At 41.5% G+C, this 16,800-nt stretch overlaps 3 pseudogenes; 1 reads left to right on the forward strand and 2 right to left on the reverse strand.

The window, feature by feature from the left end:
- Positions 1 to 4,884: 4,884 nt before the first annotated feature.
- Positions 4,885 to 5,770, reverse strand: LOC119815902 (annotated as a pseudogene).
- A 5,225-nt stretch (positions 5,771 to 10,995) lies between these two features.
- LOC119816032 lies at positions 10,996 to 11,885 on the reverse strand (annotated as a pseudogene).
- A 2,911-nt stretch (positions 11,886 to 14,796) lies between these two features.
- On the forward strand, positions 14,797 to 15,686 carry LOC119816104 (annotated as a pseudogene).
- Positions 15,687 to 16,800: the final 1,114 nt, after the last annotated feature.

Here is a 16,800-nt window from a genome sequence, read left to right on the forward strand (position 1 = left end):
ATAGGAAGGGTGGATATGAGAGCAGGGAAGCATATATCTTAATTTAAGGAGCTACCTGAGGGTTGTCAAGAGACTTGACCCTAGAGGGGTTCCCAGGTTTCCAGGGAGACGCCCCCAGTTAGTTCCTTGGGCAGCTGAGGAGAGGGAGCCTGAAAAGGCCAGTTCCTATAGCCATACTGATGAATTTCTTGCATATCACCATAGAACCTCCACCTGACGATAGATGAAGAAAATGACAGAGCCCCACCTTGGAGCACCGGACTGAACTCCCAAGGTCCTGATGAGGAGCAGAAGGAGAGAGAACATGAGAAAGAAAGTCAGGACCGTGAGGGAACCTCCAGCTGGCGACAGATGGGGAAGGTGACTGAGCCCCACATTGGAGCACTGGACTGAGCTCCCAAGGTCCCGATGAGGAGCAGAAGGAGCGAGAACATGAGGGAGAAAGTCAGGAACGAGAGGGGTGCGTTCACTCATGGAGACGGTGGGACAGAACTAATGGGAGATCACCAACTCCAGTTGGAATGGGACTGATGGATCATGCGACCAAACCCGTCTCTCTGAGTGTGGCCAACAGCGGGGGCTGACTGAGAAGCAAAGGACAATGGCTCTGGGCTCTGATTGTTCTTCATGGACGGGCTCTGTGGGAGCGTTCTCAGCTTGGTCGATCACCTTCCTGGACCTGGGGGGAGTTGGGAGGACCTTGGTCTTAGCATAGAGTGGGGAACCCTGATGGCTCCTTGGCCTTGAGAGGGAGGGAGGGGAGGTATGGGTGGAGGGGAGGGGAGGGAAGGGGGAGAAGGAGGGGAGAAAAGGGGGAGAAGGAGGGGAGGGAGGGGGGAGGAGGAGGGAAGGAGATGGAAATTTTTAAATATAAAAAAAATAAACCATGAGAAAAAAAAATAAAAGGAATTTGGCAATAACTCTTCTGTTTCTATATTTTGAAATACTGTAAGGAGTATAGGTATTAGGTCTTCTTGGAAGTTTTGGTAGAATTCTGCATTGAAACCATCTGGTCCTGGGCTCTTTTTGGTAGGGAGGATTTTGATAACAGTTTCTAATTCTTCACGACTAACAGGACTATTTAGAGCATTCACCTGGTCCTGGTTTAACTTTGGTATATGGTACTTATCTAAAAAAAATGTCCATTTCTTTTACATTTTCCAATTTTGTGGCATACGGGCTTTTGTAGTAAGATCTAATGATTCTCTGAATTTCCTCTGTGTCTGTGGTTATGTCACCCTTTTCATTTCTGATCTTATTAATTTGTGTGTTCTCTCTCTGCCGTTTGATTAGTTTGGCTAGGGGTTTGTCAATCTTGTTGATTTTCTCCAAGAACCAGCTTCTTGTTTCATTGATTCTTTGGATATTTTTGTTTCTATTTTGTTGATTTCTGCCCTCAGTTTGATTATTTCCAGTCTTCTACTTCTCCTAGGTGAGTCTGCTTCTTTTTTTTCCAGAGCTTTCAGATGTGCTGTTAAGTCTCCAATGTGCGCTTTCTCTGATTTCTTTAAGTGGGCACTTAGTGCTATGAACTTTCCTCTTAGCACTGCTTTCATTGTGACCCATAGGTTTGAGTATGTTGTGTCTTTGTTTTCTTTAAATTCAAGAAAGACTTTAATTTCTTTCTTTATTTCTTCCTTGACCCAGGTGTGGTTCAGTAGTTGACTGTTCAGTTTCTATGAGTTTGTAGGCTTTCTGGAGGTAGCATTGTTATTGAATTCTAGTTTTAATCCATGGTGATCTGATAAGACACAGGTGGTTACTAATATTTTTTTGTAACTGTGGAAGTTTGCTTTGTTACCAAGTATATGGTCAATTTTCGAAAAGGTTCCATGAGCCGCAGAGAAGAAGGTATATTCTTTCCTATTTGGGTGGAATGTTCTATAGATGTCTGTTAAGTCCATTTGGTTCATTACCTCCATTAAGTCTCTTAATTCTCTGTTAGGTTTCTGTCTGATTGACCTGTCCATTGGTGAGAGAGGAGTGTTGAAGTCTCCAACTATTAGTGTGTGTGGTTTGATGGCTGCCTTGAGTTCTAGAAGTGTTTCTTTTACATAAGTGGGAGCTTTTATATTAGGGGCATAGATATTCAGGATTGAGATTTCATTCTGAAGGATTTTTCCTGTTATGAGTATAAAGTGTCCCTTTCCATCTCTTCTGATTGATTTTAGTTTGAAGTCAACTTTGTTAGAAATTAGTATGGCCACACTGGCTTGTTTCTTAGGGCCATTTGCTTGATAAACCTTTTCCCAACCCTTTACTCTGAGTAGGTGTCTGTCTTTGTGGTTGAGGTGTGTTTCTTGTAAACAGCAGAATGATGGATCCTGGTTTCATATCCAATCTCTTAGCCTGTGCCTTTTCATAGGTGAATTGAGTCCATTGATATTAAGTGATATTAATGACCAGTAGCTGTTAACTCAGGTCATTTTTGTTGTACTAGAGTTTGTGTGTTTTCCTTCTTCTAGTTGTGCTGGTGAAGGGTCGCTAGATGCCTGAGTTATTGTGGGCATTGTTGGACTCCTTGGTTTGTGATTTTCCTTCTATTACTTTCTGCAAGACTGGATTTGTGCCTCGTATTGTTTAAATCTGTTTTTGTCCTGGAATATCTTGTTTTCTCCATCAATGGTGAATGCAAGCTTTGCTGGGTATAGTAGTCTGGGCTTGCATCCATGTTCCCTTAGTGTCTGTAGCACATCTATCCAAGCTCTTCTGGCTTTCATGGTTTCCATTAAGAAATCAGGTGTAATTCTGATAGGTTTCCCTTTGTATGTTACTTGACCTTTTTCCTTTGCAGCTCTTAATATCTGTTCTTTATTCTGTATGTTTTGTGTTTTGATTATTCTATGGCGTGGGGATGCTTCCTTTTGATCCAGTCTATTCGGTGTTCTGTAGGCTTCTTGTAGCTTCATAGGAATATCCTTCTTTAGGTTGGGGAAATTTTCTTCTATAATTTTGTTGAATATATTTTCTGGGCCTTTGAGTTGTAATTCTTCTACCCCAATTATTCTTAAGTTTGGTCTTTTCATGGTGTCACAGATTTCCTGGATGTTTTGTGTTAATAATTTGTTTGATTTGTTTTGTTCTTTAATCTTTGAGTTTATTTCCTCTACAGTATCTTCAGAGTCTGAGATTCTTTCTTCCATCTCTTGTATTCGGTTGGAAATACTTGTCTCTGAAGTTTCTGTTCGTTTACTCAGAGTTTCCATTTCCAGTCGTCCCTCAGATTGTGATTTCTTCATTACCTCCATTTAGTTTTTCAGGACTTGTAATGTTTCTTTTACCTGTTTGATTGCTTTTTCTTGTTTTTCTTGGGTATCTTTGAGAGATTTATTTATTTTTTCTACTCTTTTGTTTGTCATCTCCATTTCTTTGTGGCAGTTTTTTTTACCTTCTGTTTAAGGTCCTCTATTATTTTCATAAAGTTCTGTTTAAGATCGATTTCTTCTATTTCTTCTGGAGTAGGGTGTTCAATTCTTTTTGTTTCGGGATCCCTGGATTCTGGTGATGTCATGTTGCCTTTCGGGTTGTTGGGGGAGTTCTTGCATTGGCGCCTGCCCATCTCTTCCTTCAGATGGAGCTAGGAGAGACTAGGTGACTTGTTCCAATCCTTGCTCTGTCTAAATCAGTGCCACAGCAGGAGCTATTCCTTGCAGCACAATCTGAAGGAGCCCGCACTCCCTTCCTGGGCTCCTCAGACCTGCCTGGAAGGCAGCCTCTCCCCCCTCTGGTTAGGTGGCCTTGGTACAGGGTCGGGACACTTGAATACACTAGGGAAGGCCATCCAGATGGGACTCCACAGCACTGAATCAGGGATTCCTGGTGGCTAAGTAATGCCTCCCAGATGTGTCTTCTGATTTTAAGATCCGGTGTCTTTGCTCCCAGATGAGTCTTCTAGTGCTAGTATCTGATGTCTTTGCTCCTAGATGTGTCTTCTGGTCCTCCCAGATGTGTCTTCTGGTGCTAGTATCCAGTGTCTTTGCTGGCCAGGGAGTTCCAGAGAGGGCCTATCTTTCTGCAGGCAGGCTATTGAAACAAAGAAACTCCCTACGCAGTCCCAGCACCCTGATTGGGCTGAGCTGGAGATGTTATGAAACCGAAGAGGGGAGCTACCTTTTTTGTTTTGAATCTGCATTATATTTTTAGTGTAACAATGTTGGGAAATACTTTAAATATATTAATATAAATATTAGGCCTTCTCTGATGTCTTTGAAATAATTCAAGATTCAAAATTGTACTTATCAAGTAAGGCAGTAACTGCTTCAGGTTTTTTAACTATAAAACTTTTTATTTATTTATTATTTTATAACCCTTACAATGAAACCTTTGTTTTCATGTACTTTTTTATTACTTTTTAATGTGCACGGGTATTTTGCCTGCATGTAGTCTATGCACTGCATTCACACAATGTCCACAGAGGCCAGAAAAGGGAACTGGAGTTGTGGATCATTGTTAGCTACTATACTGGGAATCAACCCTGGGTCCTCTGGTTTAGCAGCCAGTCCTCTTAACTGCTGAGCCATCTCTCTGGCCCCAGTACTCTTTCTTTTGTCTGGTCTGAGATTTAGAAGTAGAAACTCTCAGTGAGGACAACCTACATCTATTGACAATCTGTTCCTGGCTTCTTTCATTCTCTTGGCCAAAAGTTTAGCATATTCTGCAGCCTCTTCTTACTTTCTTAGTGTGTTGTTCCTTCAGAGCAATAGGTTGGCATTTATGCTGTAGAACACTTGGATAACAAAAGCCTGAATCATGGAGGCCTTGGTCCTGGGTTTCCTAGATTTTTTTCTAGGTGTGTACAAGGTTTTATAGGTACTTTGTAAACATCAGAATGAATTGGGTCCTTTTCTCCAAAAGCCTGATGTCATATTACACAACCAGGAGCCACTACTTTCCCAGGCACTGTTCACATGCTGCGTTCTTGGCAAAGGGCAGAGAAAACATACTCATAACTGATGTTTAGGTGAGAAGGCAAGAGAAGTTCTCAGTCAATCTGATTTGCCAGGCAAGGGAACCTAAGTCGCTGTCCACAGGACCAAACTTCAGTACTAACTCAAGGTCAGGGAAACCATGTGAACTAAGTAAGCCATCTAGCAGATCTACATACAAATCTCTGGGTGTCCTCTACTGCTGAGAAAAATTCCTGAGCAGCTCTCAGAATATCTGCTTTTCCATCTTCTGGGGACAGCACCTTCACTGCTGAAGGGCAATTTAAACTTTGGTCATCTTTGTCATTACTACTTGCAAATTCTGGTGATTATTTGGAACAATCCCAGCCCAAAAGTTCCTGTTGTTTTTCAAAATTTCATCCATCAATCTGGAATTACTTTTCTTGAATAGGCCTTGATGGTCTTAGACATTAATGTAGGGATCCCCAAGGCCATACACCACACCACTGAGGCTCACGGTGTCTGAGAAGCTGGGCTCCTGCTCCTCCTTGGTGACCACCAGGCCCATGTGCAATAGCAGCTTGTGCAGGGACGCGCCATCTGAGGACCAGCACATCCTGGTTGGGTGGCAGCCAGCCTGGGGCCCAGTGAGGGTACAGATGATGATGCCGGTTCCTGCCAATGGCCTGGACTTGCAGAGAGTGAAGCCCAGCAGAGCTAGGATGGTGGTGGAGGCCGTGCAACAGCAGGTCCTTCAGATCCAATTCCAGAGAAAGAAAAGGCAGAGCCAGGAGGTGATTGCTCTGCAGGCAGAGCAGCACGTGCAGCACCCACCACACCAGCTCCCACAGCCCAGTCACACTCCTGTGCCTCTCGGGCACCATCTCCTCCCTCTGGCCCACACCCCCATGCCCAAGCCCCTCACCACTGCCAACTCCTCACCTAGTCCCTCTGCCATCTTCATTCACCCTCCTAAGTCTATTTATTTATGGCTTCCTGACAACAAATTGGTGACATCTTCTTTGAAAGAATGAACAGTTTTCAGATTCTACTTGTTCTTTTGTGCCTCGACCACTAAGGAATGGTAATGTCTATCAGTTCAGGAATATCACTTTAGTATCCACAATACATCCCTAACAGATTGGTGCTTTGTATCCCCCGCTCTTGTAACCCCACCCCTGACTCCTGTGGCCATAGATGCTATTATTTTAATGCTGCAGAAGTGGTTATAAGCATACTACAAGTTTCATTGACTTTCTTGAACTCAGTGTTATGTCTAACTAGCTGTGATAGAACTTAACTCTGTCCAAACATTTTTACTGGCCCAGACAGATGACTAGATAAAAACACTTGTCCCCAAGTCTGACAACCTGAGATTTCATTCATGTAGGTACCATATTTTTGTCTATTTCTAAACATGAAACACCACAGTGGTGAAAAACAGCCTTCAGAAAGTTTTTTTAGATAGAAATGTTTTCTTTTTTTTCTCATTTTTTTATTAAAAACTTCCATCTCCTACCCTCCTCCCCCCACTTCCCTCCCCTCCCTTCCACCCATACCTCCACTCCCTCCCTCTCCAGGCCAAAGAGCCATCAGGGTTCCCTTCACTATGTTAAGTCCAAGGTCCTCCCAGCTCCCCCTATGTCCAGGAAGGTGAGCAACCAAACTGACAAGGCTCACAGTGAGCCCATCCATGCTGTAGAGTTCATGCTCATTGCCGTTGTCCTTGGTTTCTCAGTCCTCCTCCACCGTCAGCCACATTCAGAGAGTCCGGTTTGGTCCCCTGTTCCATCAGTCCCATTCCAACTGGACTTGGTGGTCTCCCGTTAGATCTGTCCCACCGTCTCAATGGGTAAACGCACTCCTCGCGGTCCTGACTTCCTTCCTCATGATCTCCCTCCTTTTGTTCCTCTTCGGGACCTTGGGAGCTCAGTCCGGTGCTCCTATGTGGGGCTCTGTCATTTTCTCCATCCAATGCCAGGTGAAGGTTCTATGGTGATATGCAAGATATTCATGAGTATGGCAATAGGATCTGGACATTTCTGGCTCCCTCTCCTCAGCTACTCAAGGAACTAGCTGGGGGCATCTTCCTGGACACCTGGGAACCCCTCTAGAGTCAAGTCTCTGCCAACCCTAGAATGGCTCCATTAATTAAGATATATAATTCCTAGTTCCCATATCCACCCTTCCTTTTTTATTTTATTTTTTATGGTTTATTTTTTATATTTAAAAATTTCCATCTCCTCCCCTTCTCCTACCTCTTCCTTCCCCTTCCCTCCACCCATACCCCCTCTCCCCCCCTCCAGGCCAAGGAGCCATCGGGGTTCCCTACTCTATGTTAAGACCAAGACCCTCCCAACTCCCCCCAGGTCCAGGAAGGTGATCAACCAAGCTGAGAAGGCTCCCACAGAGCCCATCCATGCAGAAGAATCAAACCCCATCACCTTTGTCCTTGGCTTCTCAGTCAGCCTCCACCGTCGGCCACATTCAGAGAGTCCAGTTTGGTTTCATGTTCCATCAGTCCCATTCCAACTGGAGTTGGTGATCTCCCGTTAGTTCTGTCTCACCGTTTCCATGGGTGAACGCACCCCTCACGGTCCTGACTTTCTTTCTCATGTTCTCCCTCCTTCTGCTCCTCATCAGGACCTTGGGAGCTCAGTCTGGTCCTCCAATGTGGGGCTCAGTCATTTTCTTCATCTATTGCCAGGGGGAGGTTCTATGGTGATATGCAAGAAATTCATCAGTATGGCTATAGGAACTGGCCTTTTCAGGCTCCCTCTCCTCAGCTGCCCAAGGAACTAGCTGGGGGGGGGCCTGGAAACCCGAGAACCCCTCTAGAGTCAAGTCTCTTGACAACCCTCAGATGGCTCCCTAAATTAAGATATATGCTTCCCTGCTCCCATATCCACCCTTCCTATATCCCAACCATCCTATTCCCCCAAGCTCTCCCCATCCTCCACTTCACACTTTTCTCTCCCCATCCTCCATACCCCCATCCCACCCCACCCCAAAGTTCCCATGTTTTGTCTGGCAATCTTGTCTACTTCCAATATCCAGAAGGACAACTATATGTTTTTCTTTGGATTCACCTTCTTATTTAGCTTCTCTAGGATCCATTTGCATCCATCCATTTGCATGCAAAATTCAAAATGTCATTGTTTTTTACCGCCGAGTAGTACTCTAATATGTATATATTCCACAGTTTCTTCATCCATTCTTCCACTGAAGGGCATCTAGGTTGTTTCCAGGTTCTGGCTATTACAAATAATGCTGCTATGAACATAGATGAGCAAATGCTTTTGTAGTATGATTGGGCATCTCTTGGGTAGATTCCCAATAGTAGAATTGCTGGGTCCTAGGGTAGGTTGATCCTGAATTTCCTGAGAAACCGCCACACTGCTTTCCAAAGTGGTTGCACAAGTGTGCATTCCCACCAGCAATGGATGAGTGTACCCCTTCCCCTACAACCTCTCCAGCAAAGACTATCATTGGTGTTTTTGATTTTAGTCAATCTGACAGGTGTAAGATGGTATCTCAAAGTTGTTTTGATTTGCATTTCCCTGATTGCTAAGGAGATTGAGCATGACCTTAAGTGTCTTTTGGCCATTCGAACTTCTTCTGTTGAGAATTCTCTGTTCAGTTCGGTGCCCCATTTTTTAATTGGGTTCATTAGCATTTTAAAGTCTAGTCTCTTGAGTTCCTTATATATTTTGGAGATCAGACCTTTGTCAGTTGCGGGGTTGGTGAAGATCTTTTCCCAGTCAGTAGGCTGCCTTTTTGTCTTAGTGACAGTGTCCTTTGCTTTACAGAAGCTGCTCAGCTTTAGGAAGTCCCATTTATTCAATGTTGCCCTTAATGTCTGTGCAGCTGGGGTTATACGTAGGAAACGGTCTCCTGTGCCCAAATGTTGTAGAGTACTTCCCACTTTCTCCTCTAACAGGTTCAGTGTGTTCAGATTGATATTGAGGTCTTTAATCCATTTGGACTTTAGTTTTGTGCATGGTGATAGATTCGGATCTATTTTCATTCTTCTATAGGTTGACATTCAGTTATGCCAGCACCATTTGTTGAAGATGCTTTCTTTCTTCCATTGTGTGCTTTTAGCTCCTTTATCAAAAATCAGGTGTTCATAGGTTTGTGTGTTAAGATCGGGGTCTTCTATTCGATTCCATTGGTCGAATTCTCTGTTTTTATGCCAATACCAAGCTGTTTTCAATACTGTAGTTCTCTAATAGAGTTTGAAGTCAGGGATGGTAATGCCTCCAGAAGTACCTTTATTGTATAAGATTGTTTTGGCTATCCTGGGTTTCTTGTTCTTCCATATAAAGTTGATTATTGTCCTACAAAGATCTGTGAATAATTTTGATGGGATCTTTAAGGGGATTGCATTAAATCTATAGTTTGCCTTTGGTAGTATTGTTATTTTTACTATGTTATCCTCCCAATCCAAGAGCAAGGGAGATCCTTCCATTTTCTGGTATCCTCTTCGATTTCTTTCTTCAAAGACTTAAAGTTCTTGTCAAATAGGTCTTTCATTTCCTTGGTTAGAGTTACCCCAAGATATTTTATGCTATTTGTGGCTATCGTGAAAGGTGGTGCTTCTCTGATTTCTTTCTCTGCTTCCTTATCCTTTGTATATAGGAGGGCAACTGATTTTTTGGCATTGAGCTTGTATCCGGCCACGATACTAAAGGAGTTTATCAGCTGTAGGAGTTCTTTGGTGGAGTTTTTGGGGTCGCTTATGTACACTATCATATCATCTGCAAATAACGAAAGTTTAACTTCTTCCTTTCCAATTCTAATCCCCTTGATCCCCTTGTGTTGTCTTATTGTTATTGCTAGAACTTCAAGCACTATATTGAAGAGATAAGGAGAGCGTGGACAGCCTTGTCGTGTTCCTGAATTTAGTGGGATAGCCTTGAGTTTCTCTCTGTTTAATTTGATGTTAGCTGTTGGCTTGCTGTAAATAGCTTTTATTATATTTAGGAATGACCCTTGTATCCCTAATCTCTCCAGGACCTTTATCATAAAAGGGTGCTGAATTTTGTCAAATGCTTTTTCAGCATCTAATGAGATGATCATATGGTTTTTATCCTTCAGTTTATTTATGTGATGGATTACATTGACAGATTTTCCTATTTTGAACCAGCCCTGCATCTCTGGGATGAAGCCTACTTGATCATAGTGGATAATTTTTCTAATGTGTTCTTGGATTCTATTTGCCAGTATTTTATTGAGAATTTTTGCATCGATGTTCATGAGTGAGATTGGCCTTTAATTCTCTTTCTTGGTTGAGTCTTTGTGTATCAGGGTAACTGTAGCTTCATAAAAGGAATTTGGCAATGACTCTTCTGTTTCTATATTGTGAAATACATACTTTCCTCTTAGCACATTTTTCATTGTGTCCCATAGGTTTGAGTATGTTGTGTCTTTGTTTTCATTAAATTCAAGAAAGACTTTAATTTCTTTCTTTATTTCTTCCTTGACCCAGGTGTGGTTCAGTAGTTGACTGTTCAGTTTCCATGAGTTTGTAGGCTTTCTGGGGGTAGCATTATTGTTAAATTCTAATTTTAATCCCGGTCCCGGCGCCCAAACAGGCTGCGCTGTGGGATTTTGTGGCACAAAGACGGGAGGATGAAGGGGGTGTGGGGGTTTCTGGGTGCAAGCTGGGAAGGGACAGGAAGAGAGAGCAGAAATATTTTCTTTATTAATGACCCAACCGTATTTCTTTAGATACAGGAGTTTTGAACTCAAATACTTAGAAGAAAACAAGTTAAGATTGCATTATTTGCAACTCATTACCAGTAACATATTGCAAAGTAAACAGCTTGGAAAAGGGGAAAATGAAGGGAAGTGAGAGAAGGGAAAATAAAAGAAGGGAATTAAGTTGATCAAGTGGAAATTTTTTTCTTTTCTTAAATTCTTGGGAACTATGAATTCCTGCAAGCACAGCTCGTTTCTGCAGGTTATTTGCCAAACTCGTACAAAATGGAACCCAAATGGAGAATCCCTTAAGAACCTGGAGAGGTGCAACATGAAGGGCTATGATTATCCAGTAGCAAGCGGTCCAGCCTTCCATCAGCTGAGCTTCTTCCTCAGTTCCCAAGTGTCAGTGGGAGGAAAATATCTTCCCTGTGATTGTTTTCATTTTTTTCTCAGCATCTGGGCGTGCGCGGTTGAGCACCTTAAGGAAGTCAGATGTTTTTGCTCACATTCGCGTATGAATATAGGCCTTAGAGCACTTAATGTGGTCGTGCAGATAGTCCCAGAACGTGTGGATCAGGTTGATGGTGTTGTCTCGAGCAGTGGCATTTGTGTGGCAAGGGAAGAGCACGAAGGTGATGTAGCCAATGTTGTCACCCACAGCAGCATCTGTGTCTTTCAGCTCTAGAGGAGGTTCCCTGTGGCTAAAAAGGACCTGGGGGGCTGGGCTCTTCGTCCTTCTTTGTACTGCATGAAGACCTTTCCAATGACAACATCGTCGTCATCCTTAAACACCGTGCTGAAGACTACTGTGACTTTGTCTTTTTTAGATTCAACATACATGGTCTCATCCTCCCTGCAATGGATAACTGCTCTGTTCTCTCCTCCCTTGTCCTCTTCTTGGAACTGGACAAAGACAGAGGCAAAGCAATTTCACTTCAACATGCCAGCCTGCTGCACAATAGAATCCTTGGATGCAGGCAGATTTTCAAGGTCATATAGCAAAGAAACATTGTATCCTGATTCTGGGTTTACCAAGAAACTCCCGTATACTCTCTTTAATAACTCATCAGCACCATGTGCCTGAAGTTCCTTGTAGAATTTCAAAGGAATACTGACCATCACTTTTGTTTTCTCTCCATTAGGATTTGAAATATGATAATGGACACCATCAAAATCTGCAAATGTTACTTCTACAGCTTCTGATTTGTTTCTGGCAGCCGTGTTCTGGAACCAGAGCGATGGAACGAGAGCGAGCGTCTCCTCGATGATGAGGTTGTTCACCTCCAGCAGGAATCATGGTGGCAGCTGCCCCTGAAGCTTTAACCCACCTGCCAAGCTTCCATAGCCTCCGCTGCCACCTCACCGATGATCCCAGTCACCCCAGAAAGGTTTTTCCTGGGCTTTAGCCTTTAAATCTCTTTCTTGCTCAGATCATTCACTTGCTCAGATTGTTCACCATTTAGGTGATGAGCTGTCTCTGTATGTCACAGTTGATTCTTGGTGTTTGTGTCTGCAGGATAGACTTTTTCTCCAGCTAGGATCTGAAGAGCTTTCCAAATTTCATCAAGGATTGAGATAGAAAGAAATATGTATTTGAAGAGAAATATATAGATTTGCCCATATTATCTATATTTTAACCTGTGGTTACCTAACTACGAGAATTTGCTATGCTCAAAAGATATGCAATGATCAAGGTCATATAGGATAGGGCACTAAGGTTGCTTTTATCTCTGAGCATGCCTTTGTGTTTGAGAGCTTTTACAGTAACTGTCCCAGATGCTCAGAGTGTGCTGACACCATTCTGTGATTCTTCAGTGTATTTCACACTTTCTCTTTTCCTTGGGAATGGTACTTTGGATGGAAAGGGAGGGCATATAGAAGCACTGGCCAGTTTCATAAGCCCTTTGAGAGTGTGCTCTTTCTCCATTTAACACAGACTCTCTCGTTCCAGAACACGGCTGCCAGTATAGTAATTGGGAGAAGTTTGGGGCTGGTTTATTGAGCATGTTATATAGTATACAAATTGAGAGAAAATACATTGGGTGAAAGTAATTTTATAGTTAAACTTGAAATACTTGGACCAAGTGTTCTGGGAATTTTTCTTGTGGCATTGTAGGGGGATGAATGGATCTACAAATGTTTGAAGAATCTGGAAACTTAGGATAAGTTTATATTAACAATAAATATGTCATTACACCTTTATTATAGAGTTTTAAGGAATTTTATACTCTTATTTATTATACTTCCCTCAAATTAATGATTAGGCCTATCGCTTGAATTTAAAGGTACTTCTGAAAAGTATTTAGAGATTGATGAACATTGAGTGCATAATTTGCTTAAAAATAACTTTGTCCCATACCTAGATATTTCCACATTTAAATATGCTTGTGTAAATATATATAAAGTATATACACATACATATGTGTGTGTGTGTTAAAATTTTCACACTTTTTATTCAGTAATATAATCTTTGGAAATTTGTCCAAAAAGTAAAATTCAATGTAAATCTCAATCTATTTGTAGAAAAGTTATTATCAGTATTCTCTATAGCAGACATTAAAAACAAACTAAATATTCAACAACAAAAATCAGGTAGATAAGCATAATATATTATAGTCATCAAAACTGTAATTTTGAGTTACATGCTCATATTTTTAAAAATGTTCATAATGTCAAATTTAAAAAGAATAATAAAATATATGTTCACTGAGCACATAACTGAAAAAGAAGGCATATAGGAATAAATATATTCTCCATTTGAACTTGGCATTATATCATTTAAAAAACTATAAACATTAAAATATTTTCAATTATAATAATATGGAATCTAGAAAAGAACAGCAATTTTATATCAAATAAATACAATATATCTAAACTAAATTCATGTGAGAACAGCTACTTCTTAAGACATATAAAACTTGACAAGTGTGGTAGCTTACACCTTTAATCCCAACACTTGAGAAGCAGAGGCATTTGGATTTCTGCGAGTTGCAGCCAGCCTGGTCTACTCAGCAAATTCCAGGTAAGTCAGGGCTGCATATTGAGACCCTGTCTCAGAAAGAAAATAATTATCTAATGATATTTAAAATAAAACAACTGAAAAAAGCTTATAGTGTATACAAGCCTGGAAATATCTAGGTATGGGACAAAGTTATTTTTAAGCAAATTATGCACTCAATGTTCATCAATCTCTAAATACTTTTCAGAAGTACCTTTAAATTCAAGCGATAGGCCTAATCATTAATTTGAGGGAAGTATAATAAATAAGAGTATAAAATTCCTTAAAACTCTATAATAAAGGTGTAATGACATATTTATTGTTAATATAAACTTATCCTAAGTTTCCAGATTCTTCAAACATTTGTAGATCCATTCATCCCCCTACAATGCCACAAGAAAAATTCCCAGAACACTTGGTCCAAGTATTTCAAGTTTAACTATAAAATTACTTTCACCCAATGTATTTTCTCTCAATTTGTATACTATATAACATGCTCAATAAACCAGCCCCAAACTTCTCCCAATTACTATACTGGCAGCCGTGTTCTGGAACGAGAGAGTCTGTGTTAAATGGAGAAAGAGCACACTCTCAAAGGGCTTATGAAACTGGCCAGTGCTTCTATATGCCCTCCCTTTCCATCCAAAGTACCATTCCCAAGGAAAAGAGAAAGTGTGAAATACACTGAAGAATCACAGAATGGTGTCAGCACACTCTGAGCATCTGGGACAGTTACTGTAAAAGCTCTCAAACACAAAGGCATGCTCAGAGATAAAAGCAACCTTAGTGCCCTATCCTATATGACCTTGATCATTGCATATCTTTTGAGCATAGCAAATTCTCGTAGTTAGGTAACCACAGGTTAAAATATAGATAATATGGGCAAATCTATATATTTCTCTTCAAATACATATTTCTTTCTATCTCAATCCTTGATGAAATTTGGAAAGCTCTTCAGATCCTAGCTGGAGAAAAAGTCTATCCTGCAGACACAAACACCAAGAATCAACTGTGACATACAGAGACAGCTCATCACCTAAATGGTGAACAATCTGAGCAAGTGAATGATCTGAGCAAGAAAGAGATTTAAAGGCTAAAGCCCAGGAAAAACCTTTCTGGGGTGACTGGGATCATCGGTGAGGTGGCAGCGGAGGCTATGGAAGCTTGGCAGGTGGGTTAAAGCTTCAGGGGCAGCTGCCACCATGATTCCTGCTGGAGGTGAACAACCTCATCATCGAGGAGACGCTCGCTCTCGTTCCATCGCTCTGGTTCCAGAACACGGCTGCCAGAAACAAATCAGAAGCTGTAGAAGTAACATTTGCAGATTTTGATGGTGTCCATTATCATATTTCAAATCCTAATGGAGAGAAAACAAAAGTGATGGTCAGTATTCCTTTGAAATTCTACAAGGAACTTCAGGCACATGGTGCTGATGAGTTATTAAAGAGAGTATACGGGAGTTTCTTGGTAAACCCAGAATCAGGATACAATGTTTCTTTGCTATATGACCTTGAAAATCTGCCTGCATCCAAGGATTCTATTGTGCAGCAGGCTGGCATGTTGAAGTGAAATTGCTTTGCCTCTGTCTTTGTCCAGTTCCAAGAAGAGGACAAGGGAGGAGAGAACAGAGCAGTTATCCATTGCAGGGAGGATGAGACCATGTATGTTGAATCTAAAAAAGACAAAGTCACAGTAGTCTTCAGCACGGTGTTTAAGGATGACGACGATGTTGTCATTGGAAAGGTCTTCATGCAGTACAAAGAAGGACGAAGAGCCCAGCCCCCCAGGTCCTTTTTAGCCACAGGGAACCTCCTCTAGAGCTGAAAGACACAGATGCTGCTGTGGGTGACAACATTGGCTACATCACCTTCGTGCTCTTCCCTTGCCACACAAATGCCACTGCTCGAGACAACACCATCAACCTGATCCACACGTTCTGGGACTATCTGCACGACCACATTAAGTGCTCTAAGGCCTATATTCATACGCGAATGTGAGCAAAAACATCTGACTTCCTTAAGGTGCTCAACCGCGCACGCCCAGATGCTGAGAAAAAAATGAAAACAATCACAGGGAAGATATTTTCCTCCCACTGACACTTGGGAACTGAGGAAGAAGCTCAGCTGATGGAAGGCTGGACCGCTTGCTACTGGATAATCATAGCCCTTCATGTTGCACCTCTCCAGGTTCTTAAGGGATTCTCCATTTGGGTTCCATTTTGTACGAGTTTGGCAAATAACCTGCAGAAACGAGCTGTGCTTGCAGGAATTCATAGTTCCCAAGAATTTAAGAAAAGAAAAAAATTTCCACTTGATCAACTTAATTCCCTTCTTTTATTTTCCCTTCTCTCACTTCCCTTCATTTTCCCCTTTTCCAAGCTGTTTACTTTGCAATATGTTACTGGTAATGAGTTGCAAATAATGCAATCTTAACTTGTTTTCTTCTAAGTATTTGAGTTCAAAACTCCTGTATCTAAAGAAATACGGTTGGGTCATTAATAAAGAAAATATTTCTGCTCTCTCTTCCTGTCCCTTCCCAGCTTGCACCCAGAAACCCCCACACCCCCTTCATCCTCCCGTCTTTGTGCCACAAAATCCCACAGCGCAGCCTGTTTGGGCGCCGGGACCGGGATTAAAATTAGAATTTAACAATAATGCTACCCCCAGAAAGCCTACAAACTCATGGAAACTGAACAGTCAACTACTGAACCACACCTGGGTCAAGGAAGAAATAAAGAAAGAAATTAAAGTCTTTCTTGAATTTAATGAAAACAAAGACACAACATACTCAAACCTATGGGACACAATGAAAAATGTGCTAAGAGGAAAGTATGTATTTCACAATATAGAAACAGAAGAGTCATTGCCAAATTCCTTTTATGAAGCTACAGTTACCCTGATACACAAAGACTCAACCAAGAAAGAGAATTAAAGGCCAATCTCACTCATGAACATCGATGCAAAAATTCTCAATAAAATACTGGCAAATAGAATCCAAGAACACATTAGAAAAATTATCCACTATGATCAAGTAGGCTTCATCCCAGAGATGCAGGGCTGGTTCAAAATAGGAAAATCTGTCAATGTAATCCATCACATAAATAAACTGAAGGATAAAAACCATATGATCATCTCATTAGATGCTGAAAAAGCATTTGACAAAATTCAGCACCCTTTTATGATAAAGGTCCTGGAGAGATTAGGGATACAA

The sequence above is a fragment of the Arvicola amphibius genome, chromosome 1 (assembly GCF_903992535.2).
Source record: "Arvicola amphibius chromosome 1, mArvAmp1.2, whole genome shotgun sequence".
In the NCBI taxonomy this organism is placed as follows: Eukaryota; Metazoa; Chordata; class Mammalia; order Rodentia; family Cricetidae; genus Arvicola; species Arvicola amphibius.